The sequence below is a fragment of the Apodemus sylvaticus genome, chromosome 7, assembly GCF_947179515.1.
Source record: "Apodemus sylvaticus chromosome 7, mApoSyl1.1, whole genome shotgun sequence".
Classification (NCBI taxonomy): Eukaryota; Metazoa; Chordata; class Mammalia; order Rodentia; family Muridae; genus Apodemus; species Apodemus sylvaticus.
This window is the reverse complement of record NC_067478.1, coordinates 38,871,257-38,884,217: the sequence shown is the minus strand read 5'-3', so window position 1 is coordinate 38,884,217 and position 12,961 is coordinate 38,871,257. Positions and strand designations below refer to the sequence as shown.

At 40.4% G+C, this 12,961-nt stretch overlaps 1 non-coding gene and 1 pseudogene across 1 annotated transcript; one reads left to right on the top strand and one right to left on the bottom strand.

Annotated features, from left to right (window-relative positions):
• Positions 1–903: 903 nt before the first annotated feature.
• LOC127689685 (protein LLP homolog) lies at positions 904–12,670 on the top strand (annotated as a pseudogene).
• On the bottom strand, positions 6,276–6,347 carry LOC127690325 (small nucleolar RNA SNORD50). The gene has a single exon (XR_007979052.1). It is a non-coding gene; the product is annotated as a small nucleolar RNA SNORD50 (small nucleolar RNA).
• Positions 12,671–12,961: the final 291 nt, after the last annotated feature.

Here is a 12,961-nt window from a genome sequence, read left to right as displayed (position 1 = left end):
TCATCAGCTTCTAGGGAAAGTGTCTCTGATGATTATTGAATTAGGCCCCAATCTATGAGTATAACATAGTACCACTAGAAATTATTTCATTGATTTATTTTTCCTACCCTAGGTCCTTGGCTATCCAGACTCCAGTTCTTGATTATCCAGGTAGTGTCAGGCATAGCTCCCTCTCTTGTTGTGGAGTTTGAATTAGACCACTCACAATTTGACCACTCCAAAAAGTTCTTCTCCATTGCCCCCCACCCCCGGCACATCTTTCAGGTAGGATAGATTGTAGGTCTAAGGACTGTAACTGGGTTCATGTTGCAATCCCACCACTGTAAGTTGCCTGGTTATAGAATATGGCTGGTCCAGGCTCTATATCCTCCATTGCTGAGAATGGTCTTTAGGGTCACCTTTGTACATTTCAGGGATTTTCCATTTCACTAGATTTCTACATCAGCTTCAAAAGTCAACTATTTCCAGTTGCCTTTCCCATACTCTCTCTCCATTCCTCCTTGAGAACTTGATTCCTTCTGTTCCCATCCCTCCCTACCCTAGTCTACCTTCAAATGTATCCTACTTCCTCCATGTCAATGATATACATTTGGCCCTGGTAGAGCCCTCCTTGTTAATTAGCCTCTCTGAGTTGGTGGACTGCAGCATGATTATCATTTACTTAACAATTAATATCCACTTATAATTGAATGTATACCAGGTTAGTCTTCCTGGGTCTCTGTTACCTCATTCTGGGTGTTTTTCACTAATTCCATCTATTTTCCTGCAAATTTCATGATGCCATTTTAAAAAATAGCTGTGTAATATTCCATAGTATAAAAGTACCAAATTTACAGCTGGAAGTGTCTGTGCTTCCGGTTGGTGTCATAAGCTTGGTGAGCAGTGGTGTTTCTTCAGTAAATCATGGGTAAAATGTTGCGGAGTAAGTTGAAAAGGAAGATCCTTGCTGAGAAAAGAAAGAATAATTCATCAAGGGAGCTCAACAGACTTAAAAGTATTCTCAGAGTTGATGGTGATGCTTTAATGAACCTCATTGAAATAGAAACTATGGTGGTACCCAAACATTGCCAGGAGAAAGTACAACGTGACGTGGATGATGAAAAGGATAACATGAAATGGAAACTGAAATTAAGAGAAACAGAAAGACTCTAGACCAACATGTCCAGTACCCAGGGTAAATGAACCAGAGGGAAAGAAAAAGACTGAAGGCCAAGAGAGAAAAGAAACAGGGGAAAGGCAGAGCAAAGGTTGTGAAGAACATGGCCCTTAAAGAATGGAAAGAGAGCCAGGCATGGTGGTGCACCACTTTAATCGCAGCACTCAAGGCAGAGGCAGGTGGATCTCTGAGTTTGTGGCCAGTTTGGGCTACAGAGCAATTCCAAGATACCCAGAGATCTTTTACACAGAGAAACCCTGACTCAAATAAACAAGCAAACAAACAAAAAACAGAAGCTATTTGTTTTCAGTTTGGACTTAGTTATGTAAATCACAACCAAAATAACTCATTTTTCTTAGAAATGTAAATAAAATATCTTAGGTGATGAAAGAGTGTTATGCTGAGGTTGTGATTGGATACAGCAACCATGATGCTGGGTATCGTGAGCATTAGTGTGGTTATACTTATTTGATTTTACAAATGTCCATTATACTCAATGCCAAAACATGCTCATATCAACAAAGTTTTGGCAGAAAGCTATTATGCTGTCACATTCAAAAATTGCGTATCAAGGACCTGAGGATGACTCAACCTCTGTTCCTTGTTGGGTGGCTCAAAACTAGCTCCCTGGGATGTGCCCTCTTGTGGCCTTCACTGGGACCCATATTTGTATGCACAAGTTAATAACTAAATAACTAAAAAAATAACTAATAACTAAAATAGTCTTAAAAAGGACATCAGTGGATCTTACAAGTAGTACTTATTTGAAGTGTTTATTTTTAATACTTAATAATAAATAATATTTTGCATGGGAATAAAAATACCACATTTAATTTATCCATTCTTAATTTGAGAAAAATTTATTGTTGTTTCCCGTTTGGGGTTATTATGAATAAAGCCACTTTGAACATACCTGAGCAAGTGTTTCTGTGATAGTATAGTGTGCCCTTTGGGTATAGGCCTAATAGAGGTATAGCTGGGACTTGAGAGATCAGTTCCCAGTTTCCTGAGGAACTATATTGATTTCCATAATTCTTTTATAAGTTTTTACAGCTGCAGACATTGCAGATTGTTCCCCTACTCTCCAGCATGAGCTGTCACTGATGTTATTGATCTTAACCATTGACAGATATAAGATGGAATCTCAGAGGAGTTTTGATTTGCATTTCCCTGATGACTGAGGATTTTGAACATGTAAGTGTTTCTCAGCCATTTGTAATTCCTCCTTTGAGAATTCTCTGGTTACATGTGTATTCCATTTTATAATTGGACTATTTAGTTTGTTGTAAATAACCCACTTTTTTCCCTATCATTAATTTTACTTGTTTTGTTTGTCTATCAAGCTGTACCATTAATACACATGAATGCAAGAGGACAGGTTGGTTTCTCCTTCACAGTGTGGTTTGTGGGACTCCACTCAGTCAGGCTTGACAGGAAGGCCCTTTACCAGTTGATGTTTCTTTATTGGAGCAGGTGCAGTTATCCAGTCTGGGCTTCAGTTTGTTTTTAAGATGTTGTTTTTAGGCATGTCTGTGCCCCTGTGCAATGTGTGAGTGCAGGTGCCTATAGAAATCAGAGGTGTTGGTCCCCCCCTTCAAGTTGGAGCCAGAGTACAGATTAGTGTTGAGATTTGAACTCAGGTCCTCAAGAATAATAACACTCTTTTTAAAGAAGAGTCATCTGTCCAGTCCCAGACCTTCAGTTTGTGATAGGCTATTAGGAACACTTTATCCTCCTGTGCCAAATAGTAAGTAGTAACCTTTTAGTTCAGAAAATTGACTTCATATTTGAAAGTCTTACACTTAAGTCTTTGATTCCTTTTGGGTTTCTACTACTCAACCTGAGAGGCACGGGTCTGCTTCCTCTAGTAATAACAGAAATAGTCCCAAAGCAGTCTTTCCTTTTGCATTTTTATATTTATGTGTGTGTGCATAAATATATAAAGGTTTTCTCTTTCCTAAGAAAGGGTTTATCTGTGTAGCCCTGGTTGTCCTCAGCTCACAGAGAACTGCCTGCCACCAGCACCCAGCTCAGCTTGTTCCCTTATATTACCCAGGCAGACCTCCTGAGGAGTTATGCCGAGAAGCCATTAATTCACCTTCATTCCCAGCAGTCTGGAGTCAGAGGCAGGGCAATCTGTGGTTCAAGGCCAGCCAGGCCTACAAACTTAAGTTCCAGAGAGCTTCATATTGAGACCCTGATTCAAACAAAAGAAAACTATCTAAATATATTTCTCAATCAGAGTGTGCACCTGCATGCCCAAAGAGGCCATCAGATTGCACTATAGATGGCTGTGAGCCTCTTTGTGGTTGCTGGGAATTGATCACATGACTTTTTGCAGAACTGTCAGTGCTATTAACTGCTGAGCCATCTCTGGGATTCTGGGGATAGGGGAATCTCCACTCTCTAAGCGGTGGAGAGTGGTTTTAGGGTGAGGGACTGCGAGGCTGGAACCAGGAGTGCCTGGATTAAAGGTGTGTACTGTCAACACCCAGGTTCTTTGAACTGCAGTCATCTCTCCAGCCGCAGACCCACACCCCAGTTTTTTTAAGACTTGAGTCTCTATTGAGCTCTCAGGTAGGTTTCTTAACGAGCTAGATGTCAGGGATGATAACTAGTATAAGCCCTTTATTAACAAAAAGAATTATTCAGTCAGAATCTGTAATTAAAAGGTTTAGTCAAAAATGTCATCCAGTGTGTATTAAAAGGTTTGAGTTATTAAATTTAATGGAAACTAATTTTACTTCCCACTAAAACGATGCCTTGTTTGGACTTGCCTCTTGTTCAGGTCAATAATAAGGATGGCTCAATGGTCAAATGTGCTTACTGATTTCAGGACCCAAGTTCAGGACCCAGCTCCCTCACAGCATCTGAACTCTAGCATGAGATTCAGCACCCCCTTCTGTCCTAAAAGTGCAATTACACACGTAAACATAACACCCCCTAATCCCCAACCTATAAAAACTGACCATGTTTCTCTTTCAATGTACAATAAACACATCAAATTATCATCACAGTTTCTTACTGAAAACCATTGCAATTTGAACCCATCTACTCAGAAACTACAATGCACTTAGCATTCAGCCTTATCTTGCATTCCTTTTCTTCCCATCCCATTAATACCAAGATCCCATTGTATCACAAATACATACCATGCTTTATTCATGCAGTTCCTTAAGGCTAGCTGTATGTTTCCTAAAGTTCAACTGGTTTGGCCTCCATTTGTTTAATCCTTTAATAGGAAGGATTCTCTGGCTAGCTTGGTGACACCTACCTGTAATCTACAGGTAGGAGGCAGGATTGCCAAAAATTCCTAAGACCAGTTTGGTGTGAAGGAGCTCCAGGTCTAAACAGTGATGCACTCTTCTAAAGTAATCAACCAACATACAAAATCTTCACTTGTGTTTTCTATTTCTATAAGGTTGCTTTTGATTTTATTCAGCATCCTGTATATATATAGGTTTTTTTGGATTTGGTTTTTTCAAGACAGGTTTTCCCTGTATACATCTGGCTATCTTAGAACTCACTCTGTAGACCAGGCTGGCCTCAAACTCAGAAATCCACCTGCCTCTGCCTCCCAGAGTGCTGGGATTAAAGGCTTGCACCACCACTGCCCAGCATGAATTTCCTGAGCCTGGTCTACAGAGTGAGTTCCAGGACAGCCAGGGTTACACAGAAAAACTCTGTCTCGAAAAACCCAAAATAAAGAGAAAAAAAAGGGAAATTCATATTTCTTCAAATAAATAAAAAGGAGGCACAACAAATAACATGTGATATAGCAAAACAGAATGTAGGAACAAGGAAAAATAAAAAAAAAAAACAGTATCAAACAGAATTCTGACATCCTGAAAAATAAGCTACCTGACTAAACATTCAGCTGCACCTAACGTAGAGAATCCACAAAGAACTTTGTATCCACAGGAAAACTCATTTTTCAAATGTAGCAAGTTTTCACCAATGCTACCAGGAAAACTTAACATATATAGGGGGAAAAAAAACAACACAAACTAGATTCCTGCTGCTTAGTGTGAAAAATCATTTTAAGACCTTGACTTTAATAATAAGCTAGGTAGAGGGGTGGACTGATATGCTTTTAATCCAAGAGTTGGGGAGGCAGGAGGATTGAGTTCAAGATCAGCCAAGTTCAGAGTTCAGATAGCCAGGGATACTGAGAACTGTCATGAAAAGTGTTACCACAAAGCAACGGCATACCAGAAGAATTTATCCATAACCAGTGACACTACTTTATATAGGTAACAAAAAATTGAAGCCTACCAATTTTATAGTATTCTAAGGGTAGGCATGGTGGCTTTTTCTTTAAACTGAGGCCATCTCTATAGTTGAGTATCAGGACAATTTTGAGATACTGTTGCCAATAAAAAAATCAAGTTCAACCCTTGTCAATTACCACAAAGGAAAATGGAAGTATGCAGCAGTTAAGAATTTAGAAATTAAAGCCCACTTATTCTTACCGCTTGGGAAGCAGAGACAGGTGGAATAAAGACCAATCAGTCAAAGATCATTAGCTCTGAAAACTCAATAACCATGGAAGTGGAACATGTACCAGGGCACTCTGGTTAATCTTCTGACACATACTGAATTGAAGAAATATTTGCAACTGGATGTTTATTGCAGCACTCTCAAATATCCACTGTGGGATGCCTAAGGAAATAGCTCACAATCAAGTTTACAATCACTGAGATGGTGACCTGCTGCTTTAAGTTCATGATTGCATTCACTCTGCTCAGTCTGTACAGCTGTGTCAGCTCACCACAACCTTCACAGAACAGACCACCCTCAATGGATTGGCAAAACAATCCATTTACATATAGCCCACAAAAAATGTACAAGAATCAACTCTTCAGGCCATACCAGATGCTGTCCTGATCACTAGACAGATTAACAGGGACAGCCAGGGCCATGGAGACCCCATCTCAAACATCCCAGTACTAATACTGTGCATTTTCTTCTTGTCTCTGCCTTTTCTGGATGTTTATCACATCTAGTTTTCATTCTCAAATCTTGTGTCACTGGCCCTAAAAATAAAAAAACAAAGAAACACAGGCATTACATAGCTGCCAAAATTAAAACAGAACACAACAGACCTTTGTAATGGTCCATCTCAGAAGTCAGATCCATAGTTGTGGTTTTTCAAAAGGAATTCAGGTTCATGATAGGATTATCATAGACTAGACCAACTTCATTAAGTTCAACACAGGGCTGGAAAGATGGCTCAGCGGGGAAGAGCACCAACTGTTCTTCCAAAGGTCCTGAGTTCAAACACCAGCAAGCACATGGTGACTCACAGCCATGCTTACACATATCTCATGATGCCTTCTTCCGGTGCTTCTGAAGACAGCTTCAGTGTACTTACACATAAAAATAAATAAGTCTTTAAAACAAACCAAAAAAAAGTTCAGCAGAAAACAAACCAGAGAAGCACTCACATGCACTCCTGCTCTAGGATCTTTACAGGCTACAGACATCCCAATGGGTTGGCATTCCCTGCTGGCAGAAAGAAAGAAGTACAGTGACACACTATTAATATGAACTGCATAGAAAGAGTAAACAAGACCACTTCACTAAAGCACAATGTTCTTCTCTCAGAAGCTGTATTTGTCTTCAGGTCATCAACTTCTGGATATAGTTCATCACTGTTCAGACCAGGTACGTCCCACAAATTTAATTTGTACCCTATGCATTCACTACAGTCATTCCAAATTGAAAAAGCAAGGGTAGTTGGTTGGCTTTAGTTTACCAGCACTATTTCAGAAAACATTTACAGGAAGCTGATGCTAATTCACAATGGTAAAAATGGATGCTGACAAAAATATAAATCTAGGTTTCTTACACACCTTTCAAAAGAGTCAGGTTTTAATCAAGTTACTTTCTGTTACAAATTCTCTTGGATGCTATGGGCTCCCCTCCACCTAAGGAAAAGAAATTCTAAGCAGCACACTCCACTTCCTATTGCTCTAATACTTCAAGTAGAAAACTAAGCTATATTGCCCTTAACTTGGCATCGTTTTGCAGCTGTTTTGACCATATGAGGAATGGTGTCACCATTGTTCAGGTGAGAGGATTTGTGTTTCTCTTGGGTGTCACCATTACCTTCTGAATAGCACAAGAGGCCTAGCATATTTTTCTGCAAACCCTGCTGTATAAGAACCCACCCAAGGTGAGACCAAGGAACCAGAAAGCAAGCAGCCTTCAACCAGGCTGTCCAGTCCCAATCTCCCCAGGACCTAGGCTCCAATCCAGAAATCCCTTTTGCTGCTGCACATTTCCCCTAGGAAGTTTACATGGGTACCCTGCTCCACAGACCCGGAGCCTCTAAATTCACTTTGCATGTCCACATTTTGGTTGGCCATCCGGGCACTTAAACCACACACCTACAGAAAAGAAGGAATGCTTAGCTTTCCAAGCAGCTCCCATTATACCTTCAGTTGAGGGAAATGGAGGATGCCCCTCCCTCTAGCACCGATTGGACGGAAGAACACATGGGGCGTGGCCTTTCCTGGAGCACTGTCTGGAGCTGTTCTCAGTGGTCTTTTCTTCCAGGGCATTCCAGGGCATGGTGAGCACCTGCCAAGTGCCTATCCTGTTCTGTGTGCACTACCACAGGCTCCGCACCACCTGTCTATTCCAAGTCTGGAGACCCACTGAACTTGATGTGGAGTGGGAGTGGCGCCAGAATTCAAAGGAACAACAGCAGTTGGAGGTGAGGTCTCCTCCGACTTCCAGCCTAGTTGGTTGGCACACATGGTTGGCAGATGGGAGTGGCCTTGACGTCACCCTAACTGTAGCCCAGATGGCAGGGGCACCTCTGAAGGGACCTTGGAGGACAGAACTATGCAGGTGAAACCAAGCAGCCCTGCTCATGTATGCACATGTATGTGGAGGATGAAGGACAGCCTTAAGTGTTGTCCCACGAACACCATTTTTTTTCCTTTGAGAAAGGGTCTTTTATTGATCTGGAGCTCACAAATGAGGCTAGACTGGCTGAGCACAAGGAGATCCTCCAGCTCCCAGCTCTGAAACTATAACCATGTGCCACAACGAACATCTTTTTTTTTATGTGGTTCTGGGAGTGAATCAATCTTGGGTACATGGGCTTGCAAAGAAAATGCTTTACTGAGCCATATACACAGTCACATTATTAGGTTTTTTTGTTTTGTCTTGTTTTGTTTTTGGGGTTTTTTTTTTTGGTTTGTTGTTATTGTTGTTGTTTTGGGACAGGGTTTCTCTGTGTAGTCCTGGCTGTCCTGGAAGTCACTCAATAGACCAGATTGGCCTTGAACTCAGAAATCTGCCTGTCTCTGCCTCCCAAGTGCTAGGATTACAGGCGTGAGCCACCATGCCTGGCTCAGAATTAGGTTTTTAAGGTTACTAGATGAATGTCATTTTCTAAATGATTTTGGTATGTCTTTTTAATCTTTTTTAAAAAAGATTCATTTATTTCATCATAAATAAATAAGTAAATAAATAAACACAATAAAGTACACTGTATCTGTCTTCAGACACACCAGAAGAGGGCACTAGATCTCATTACAAGATGGTTGAGAGCAACTGTGTGGTTGCTGTTAATTGAACTCAGGACCTCTGGAAAAGCAGTCAGTGCTCTTAACTGCTGAGCCATCTCTCTAAACCTGTAGCTTAAATCTTCTGTGTTAACACTCATCACAATAACAAGAGAATTTAGATAAGGAATCGTGGTATGCACTCACTAATAAGTGGATATTAAACTTGAATACCCAAAATATAATCCACACATCAAATGAGGTACAAGAAGAAAGGAGGAGTGGCCCCTTGTTCTGGAAAGACTCAGTGAAGCAGTATTCGGCAAAACCAGAACGGGGAAGTGGGAAGGGATGGGTGGGAGGACAGGGGAAGAGAAGGGGGCTTACGGGACTTTCGGGGAGTGGGGGGCTAGAAAAGGGGAAATCATTTGAAATGTAAATAAAAAATTATATCGAATAAAAAATAATTAAATAAAAAAATAAAAAAAATAAAAACACAAAGGAGGCAAAGAGTTTTCTAGAGCTTCTCCATTTTCATAGGTTTCTTTTCAGTCTATAATAAATAGGACAATAAATTTCTTTCTGATTCAAAAAAAAACGATCTCATTTCCTATTTCCAGTTAGTAATCAGAGTCAGAATGGTGCTTCAGGAAGGTCACCATATTTTGTGAATAGGCATTACACAGACACCTTAGGCCATGTGTACATTTGTGTGCCTATGACAATATGGCAGGAGCAGAAGGAGGTCCTGAGTTCAAATCCCAGTAACCACATGGTGGCTCACAATCATTAGTAATGAGATCTGATGCCCTCTTTTGGGGTATCTAAAGACAGCTACAGTATATTTGCATATAATAAAAAAAATAAATCTTTAACAAAGATGTCTGTTTTTCAGAAAATGCAATATTAAGAACTGTTTCTAAGGGAACAAGCAAACAATTAAATGAACAATATATTGTTATAACTTTTGAAACCACTAGAGCCAAACACTTGTGTGGAAGGAAACAGCAAGCAATTTATGTTATAAGTCAGGGATGTGCAAGCCTCAGCTTACTCCACAACTCCTGCAGACCTTCAAATTCTGTAACACCTGGGTGATTTCACACTATCAGTTCCAGCTGCAGTACCAGGTACAGCCTTAGCTATCTCTGGAACACAACTTCTTTGTACTCTGAGAAAACACTTCCTAGAAGATTTCACCTCAGTGATGCTGGCCTTTTTTTAATCCCCTCTAATTTCGTAGCTCCAGCTAACCAGCATCAATTACCCCAATAGTCCCTTCTATTTCTGACTCTAAAGCCAGGTCTAAGTGACAGAAGCTGCTGAGTTCTGCTGCATGAAGGATATGGGGCATGGCCCCCTTGTTCTATTTCATTATCACTAGCTTTCCGTTTGCCACCTGCTTCACTGCCTAAACTTGTCTGTACTGGAACTTGTTCTGTACATATTTGGGGGGGGGGATTTTGTTTTTTTTTTTTTTTTTGAGACAGGGTTTCTCTGTATAGCTCTGGGTGTCCTGGAACTCACTCTGTAGACCAGGCTGGCCTCGAACTCAGAAATCTGCCTACCTCTGCCTCCCAGAGTGCTGGGATTACAGGCGTGTGTCACCTCCGCCCGGCTTGTTCTGTACATTTATCTCTGAGATCTGCATGGCTCTGTGTCCTTAATGTGGAGATTGAAGGCGTGAATCACCATGCCTGCATCTAAATTTAGCTGGGGGGGGAATCTTGCTCCAAGATCACCATTCCCTTTATTTAATGTAATAGCCTAGAAATCACGATCAAGCTCCATTTCGCTTCCTAGTGCAACCCCTTTTGTTGTTTTGTTTTTGTTGTTGTCTGTTTCTAGGTTGTTTTTTTTTTCTAGACTGAGTTCCTCAGTATATTCCTGGATGTCCTTGAACTAAGTCTGTAGACCAGGCTGGCCCCAAATTTAGAAATTCGCCTGCCTCTGCTTTCCAAGTGCTGGGATTAAAGGCGTGCACCACCACTGGCCAGCTGGCGCCCCCTTTAATACTTGAATAAAACATTTTATATTTTTTCTTTCAAAGCTTTCTATACTTGTTCAAATCACTCTTCATGAGACTTAATTAGAGAACAAAGTCCATGCTGGGCATTTTTGAGACTTCCATGCAATTGACAAGAGACGTGTCAATGCAATTAATCTGAGTCTCTTCAACCTACCCTCAGGCAGACTCTTAAAACTAGGGAAGATAAAAGCCTAGGGCAAAAGGCAGGCACCATTTTCCCACTAAATACGACAAGAACAGCTTCTAGGCCTCATACTGACATTCTTTTCCCACAGTTCAAATCACCTTCAGCACCAATGTCTTCCATATTCCTACTAGAATGGTTCACTAAGCCCAACTTAAAGCACTCCACTGCTTTCCACAACCAAAGTCATCAAATCAACATTCTTCCAAACAAAAACATGAAAACGCTTATCACAGTAATACTCTAGGCCCCAGTACCAACTTCTGTATCAGTCACGATTCTCTAGAGTTAGAGCAATTATGGAATGTCTCTACATATTAAAGGAATTTGTTGTCTGCAGTGCATCAAACCCAATAATGGGCAGCTGTAAATGGGAAACCTGCTTCATGAGAAAAATTTATTTTCAAGGAAAAAAAAGAAATGCCTAGGAAATCAACAGGCTATTCCCTTGGGTATGTCTATGAGGGCCTTTCAGAGAACAAGAGGGAATAGCCATCCTGTGAGCATCCATCCAATAGATTAGGCACACAGGAATAAAAGAAAGGAGTGAGTGAGGGCAGGCATTCTGCTTCTCTGCTCTTTGGCTGCTGAGGTGAAGACTTTAGCTCTGACACCTAGACAAAGAATTAGCCTGTATCAGGGATAACCTTTCTAACTGATCACCCAATACAAAGTGCTCAGCCCTTGTGATGACTGTTCTTGATAGTAATTTGACTACATCTGGAATTAAGTATAACTCAAGTGGCTAGAATTTTTCTTGTGAGGATTTTTCCCCTCTTGACTAAATCATTTGAGGAGGAAAAAAACTACCCAAACCATGACATTTTGAACTTTGAGAATCTACCTAAAATTCTAGCTGAAGCTCTGGTAACCACGTCTGTGAAGGACCTGTAAGAAAGGAAGAGAGATGAAAAACTATGGAATTTTATTTTAACTAAGAACATATTAAAAAGTAAACCATCCAGATGCAAAGCATGCAAAAGCCTGATTGAGATGTGGAAGGTTCCTAGTTATTTCACATCTACAACATTAACACACAACTGTTTGGTTAATGTGAACTCAACAGATTGGGAGCTAGGCATCTTTGAAGTCTACTGTCACTATACGTAGTCAAAGGTAGACAGATGGAGATTCATGCATTTTCCACCTTTTAGAACAGAACGTCGAGTTAGTAAATGGGGTAGACTTGGAAGAGGTAGCAGTTGAGATCAATATGAGCAAAAGAAGTTGTAAAAATCCTCCAAAGAACTAAAAAGATGTTCATGTTGATATTTGTTAGAATGAGAGATTAATGATGTCACCATTGATGAAAATCAAAGTATCAAAGTATAAGCACATTGCATAATATGTAGTTACAGTAAAACAGTGTTGTAAAATTACTAATATTTTTCTTTAGAAAATTTCTCACTGCACATTCTAGGAAAGCCTTTAACTAGAAATCCTCCTGGTTCAGCATTCTAATTCCGTGAACTCTGGGTAAAGGTGTGAGCTACCACACTAAACTATACAGTGATTCAGGAAATCCCTTGGGGGAGATTTGCTTGTGGAGATTGGTCAAGGTGTTAGTTCAATCTTCCAATCCATTTAGATAATCCCCCTTAGAGAAGCTCACCCATTGGAAGCATCAGTAAAAGGACCATGGGCGGAAGTGGGAGTGGCCTTTCGAGACTCTAAGCACAGTCCTATGGCCCACCAGATTCATTCTATTTCAGATCAGACCACAGTGTGCTTTCAACCTTCAGGTCCAGACACTGCTAGACCCCTGTGCTCTGAGGATCTGATCTCAGAACTGAGCCAGTATTGTATTGCTACCAAGCATTGCTGAGCACGGGGATAATTGCTTGGGTAAGTGCACAATTTGCAAGAGAAAATTCCTTCATAGTCTCTATTTTTAACTGAATAAAAACAGGTATTTGCTTAGAAGTTATATTTTGCTATTCAGCAAAACTTGATTCAGTTTGCCTTTGGATTTCTTTCTTGGGATATAATGTGGCTTAAGGTTATAGATAATTTTAAATTTATCATTATGCACATTTTAGTTGATCTGATGTATTATATTGAAAGATAGTTTC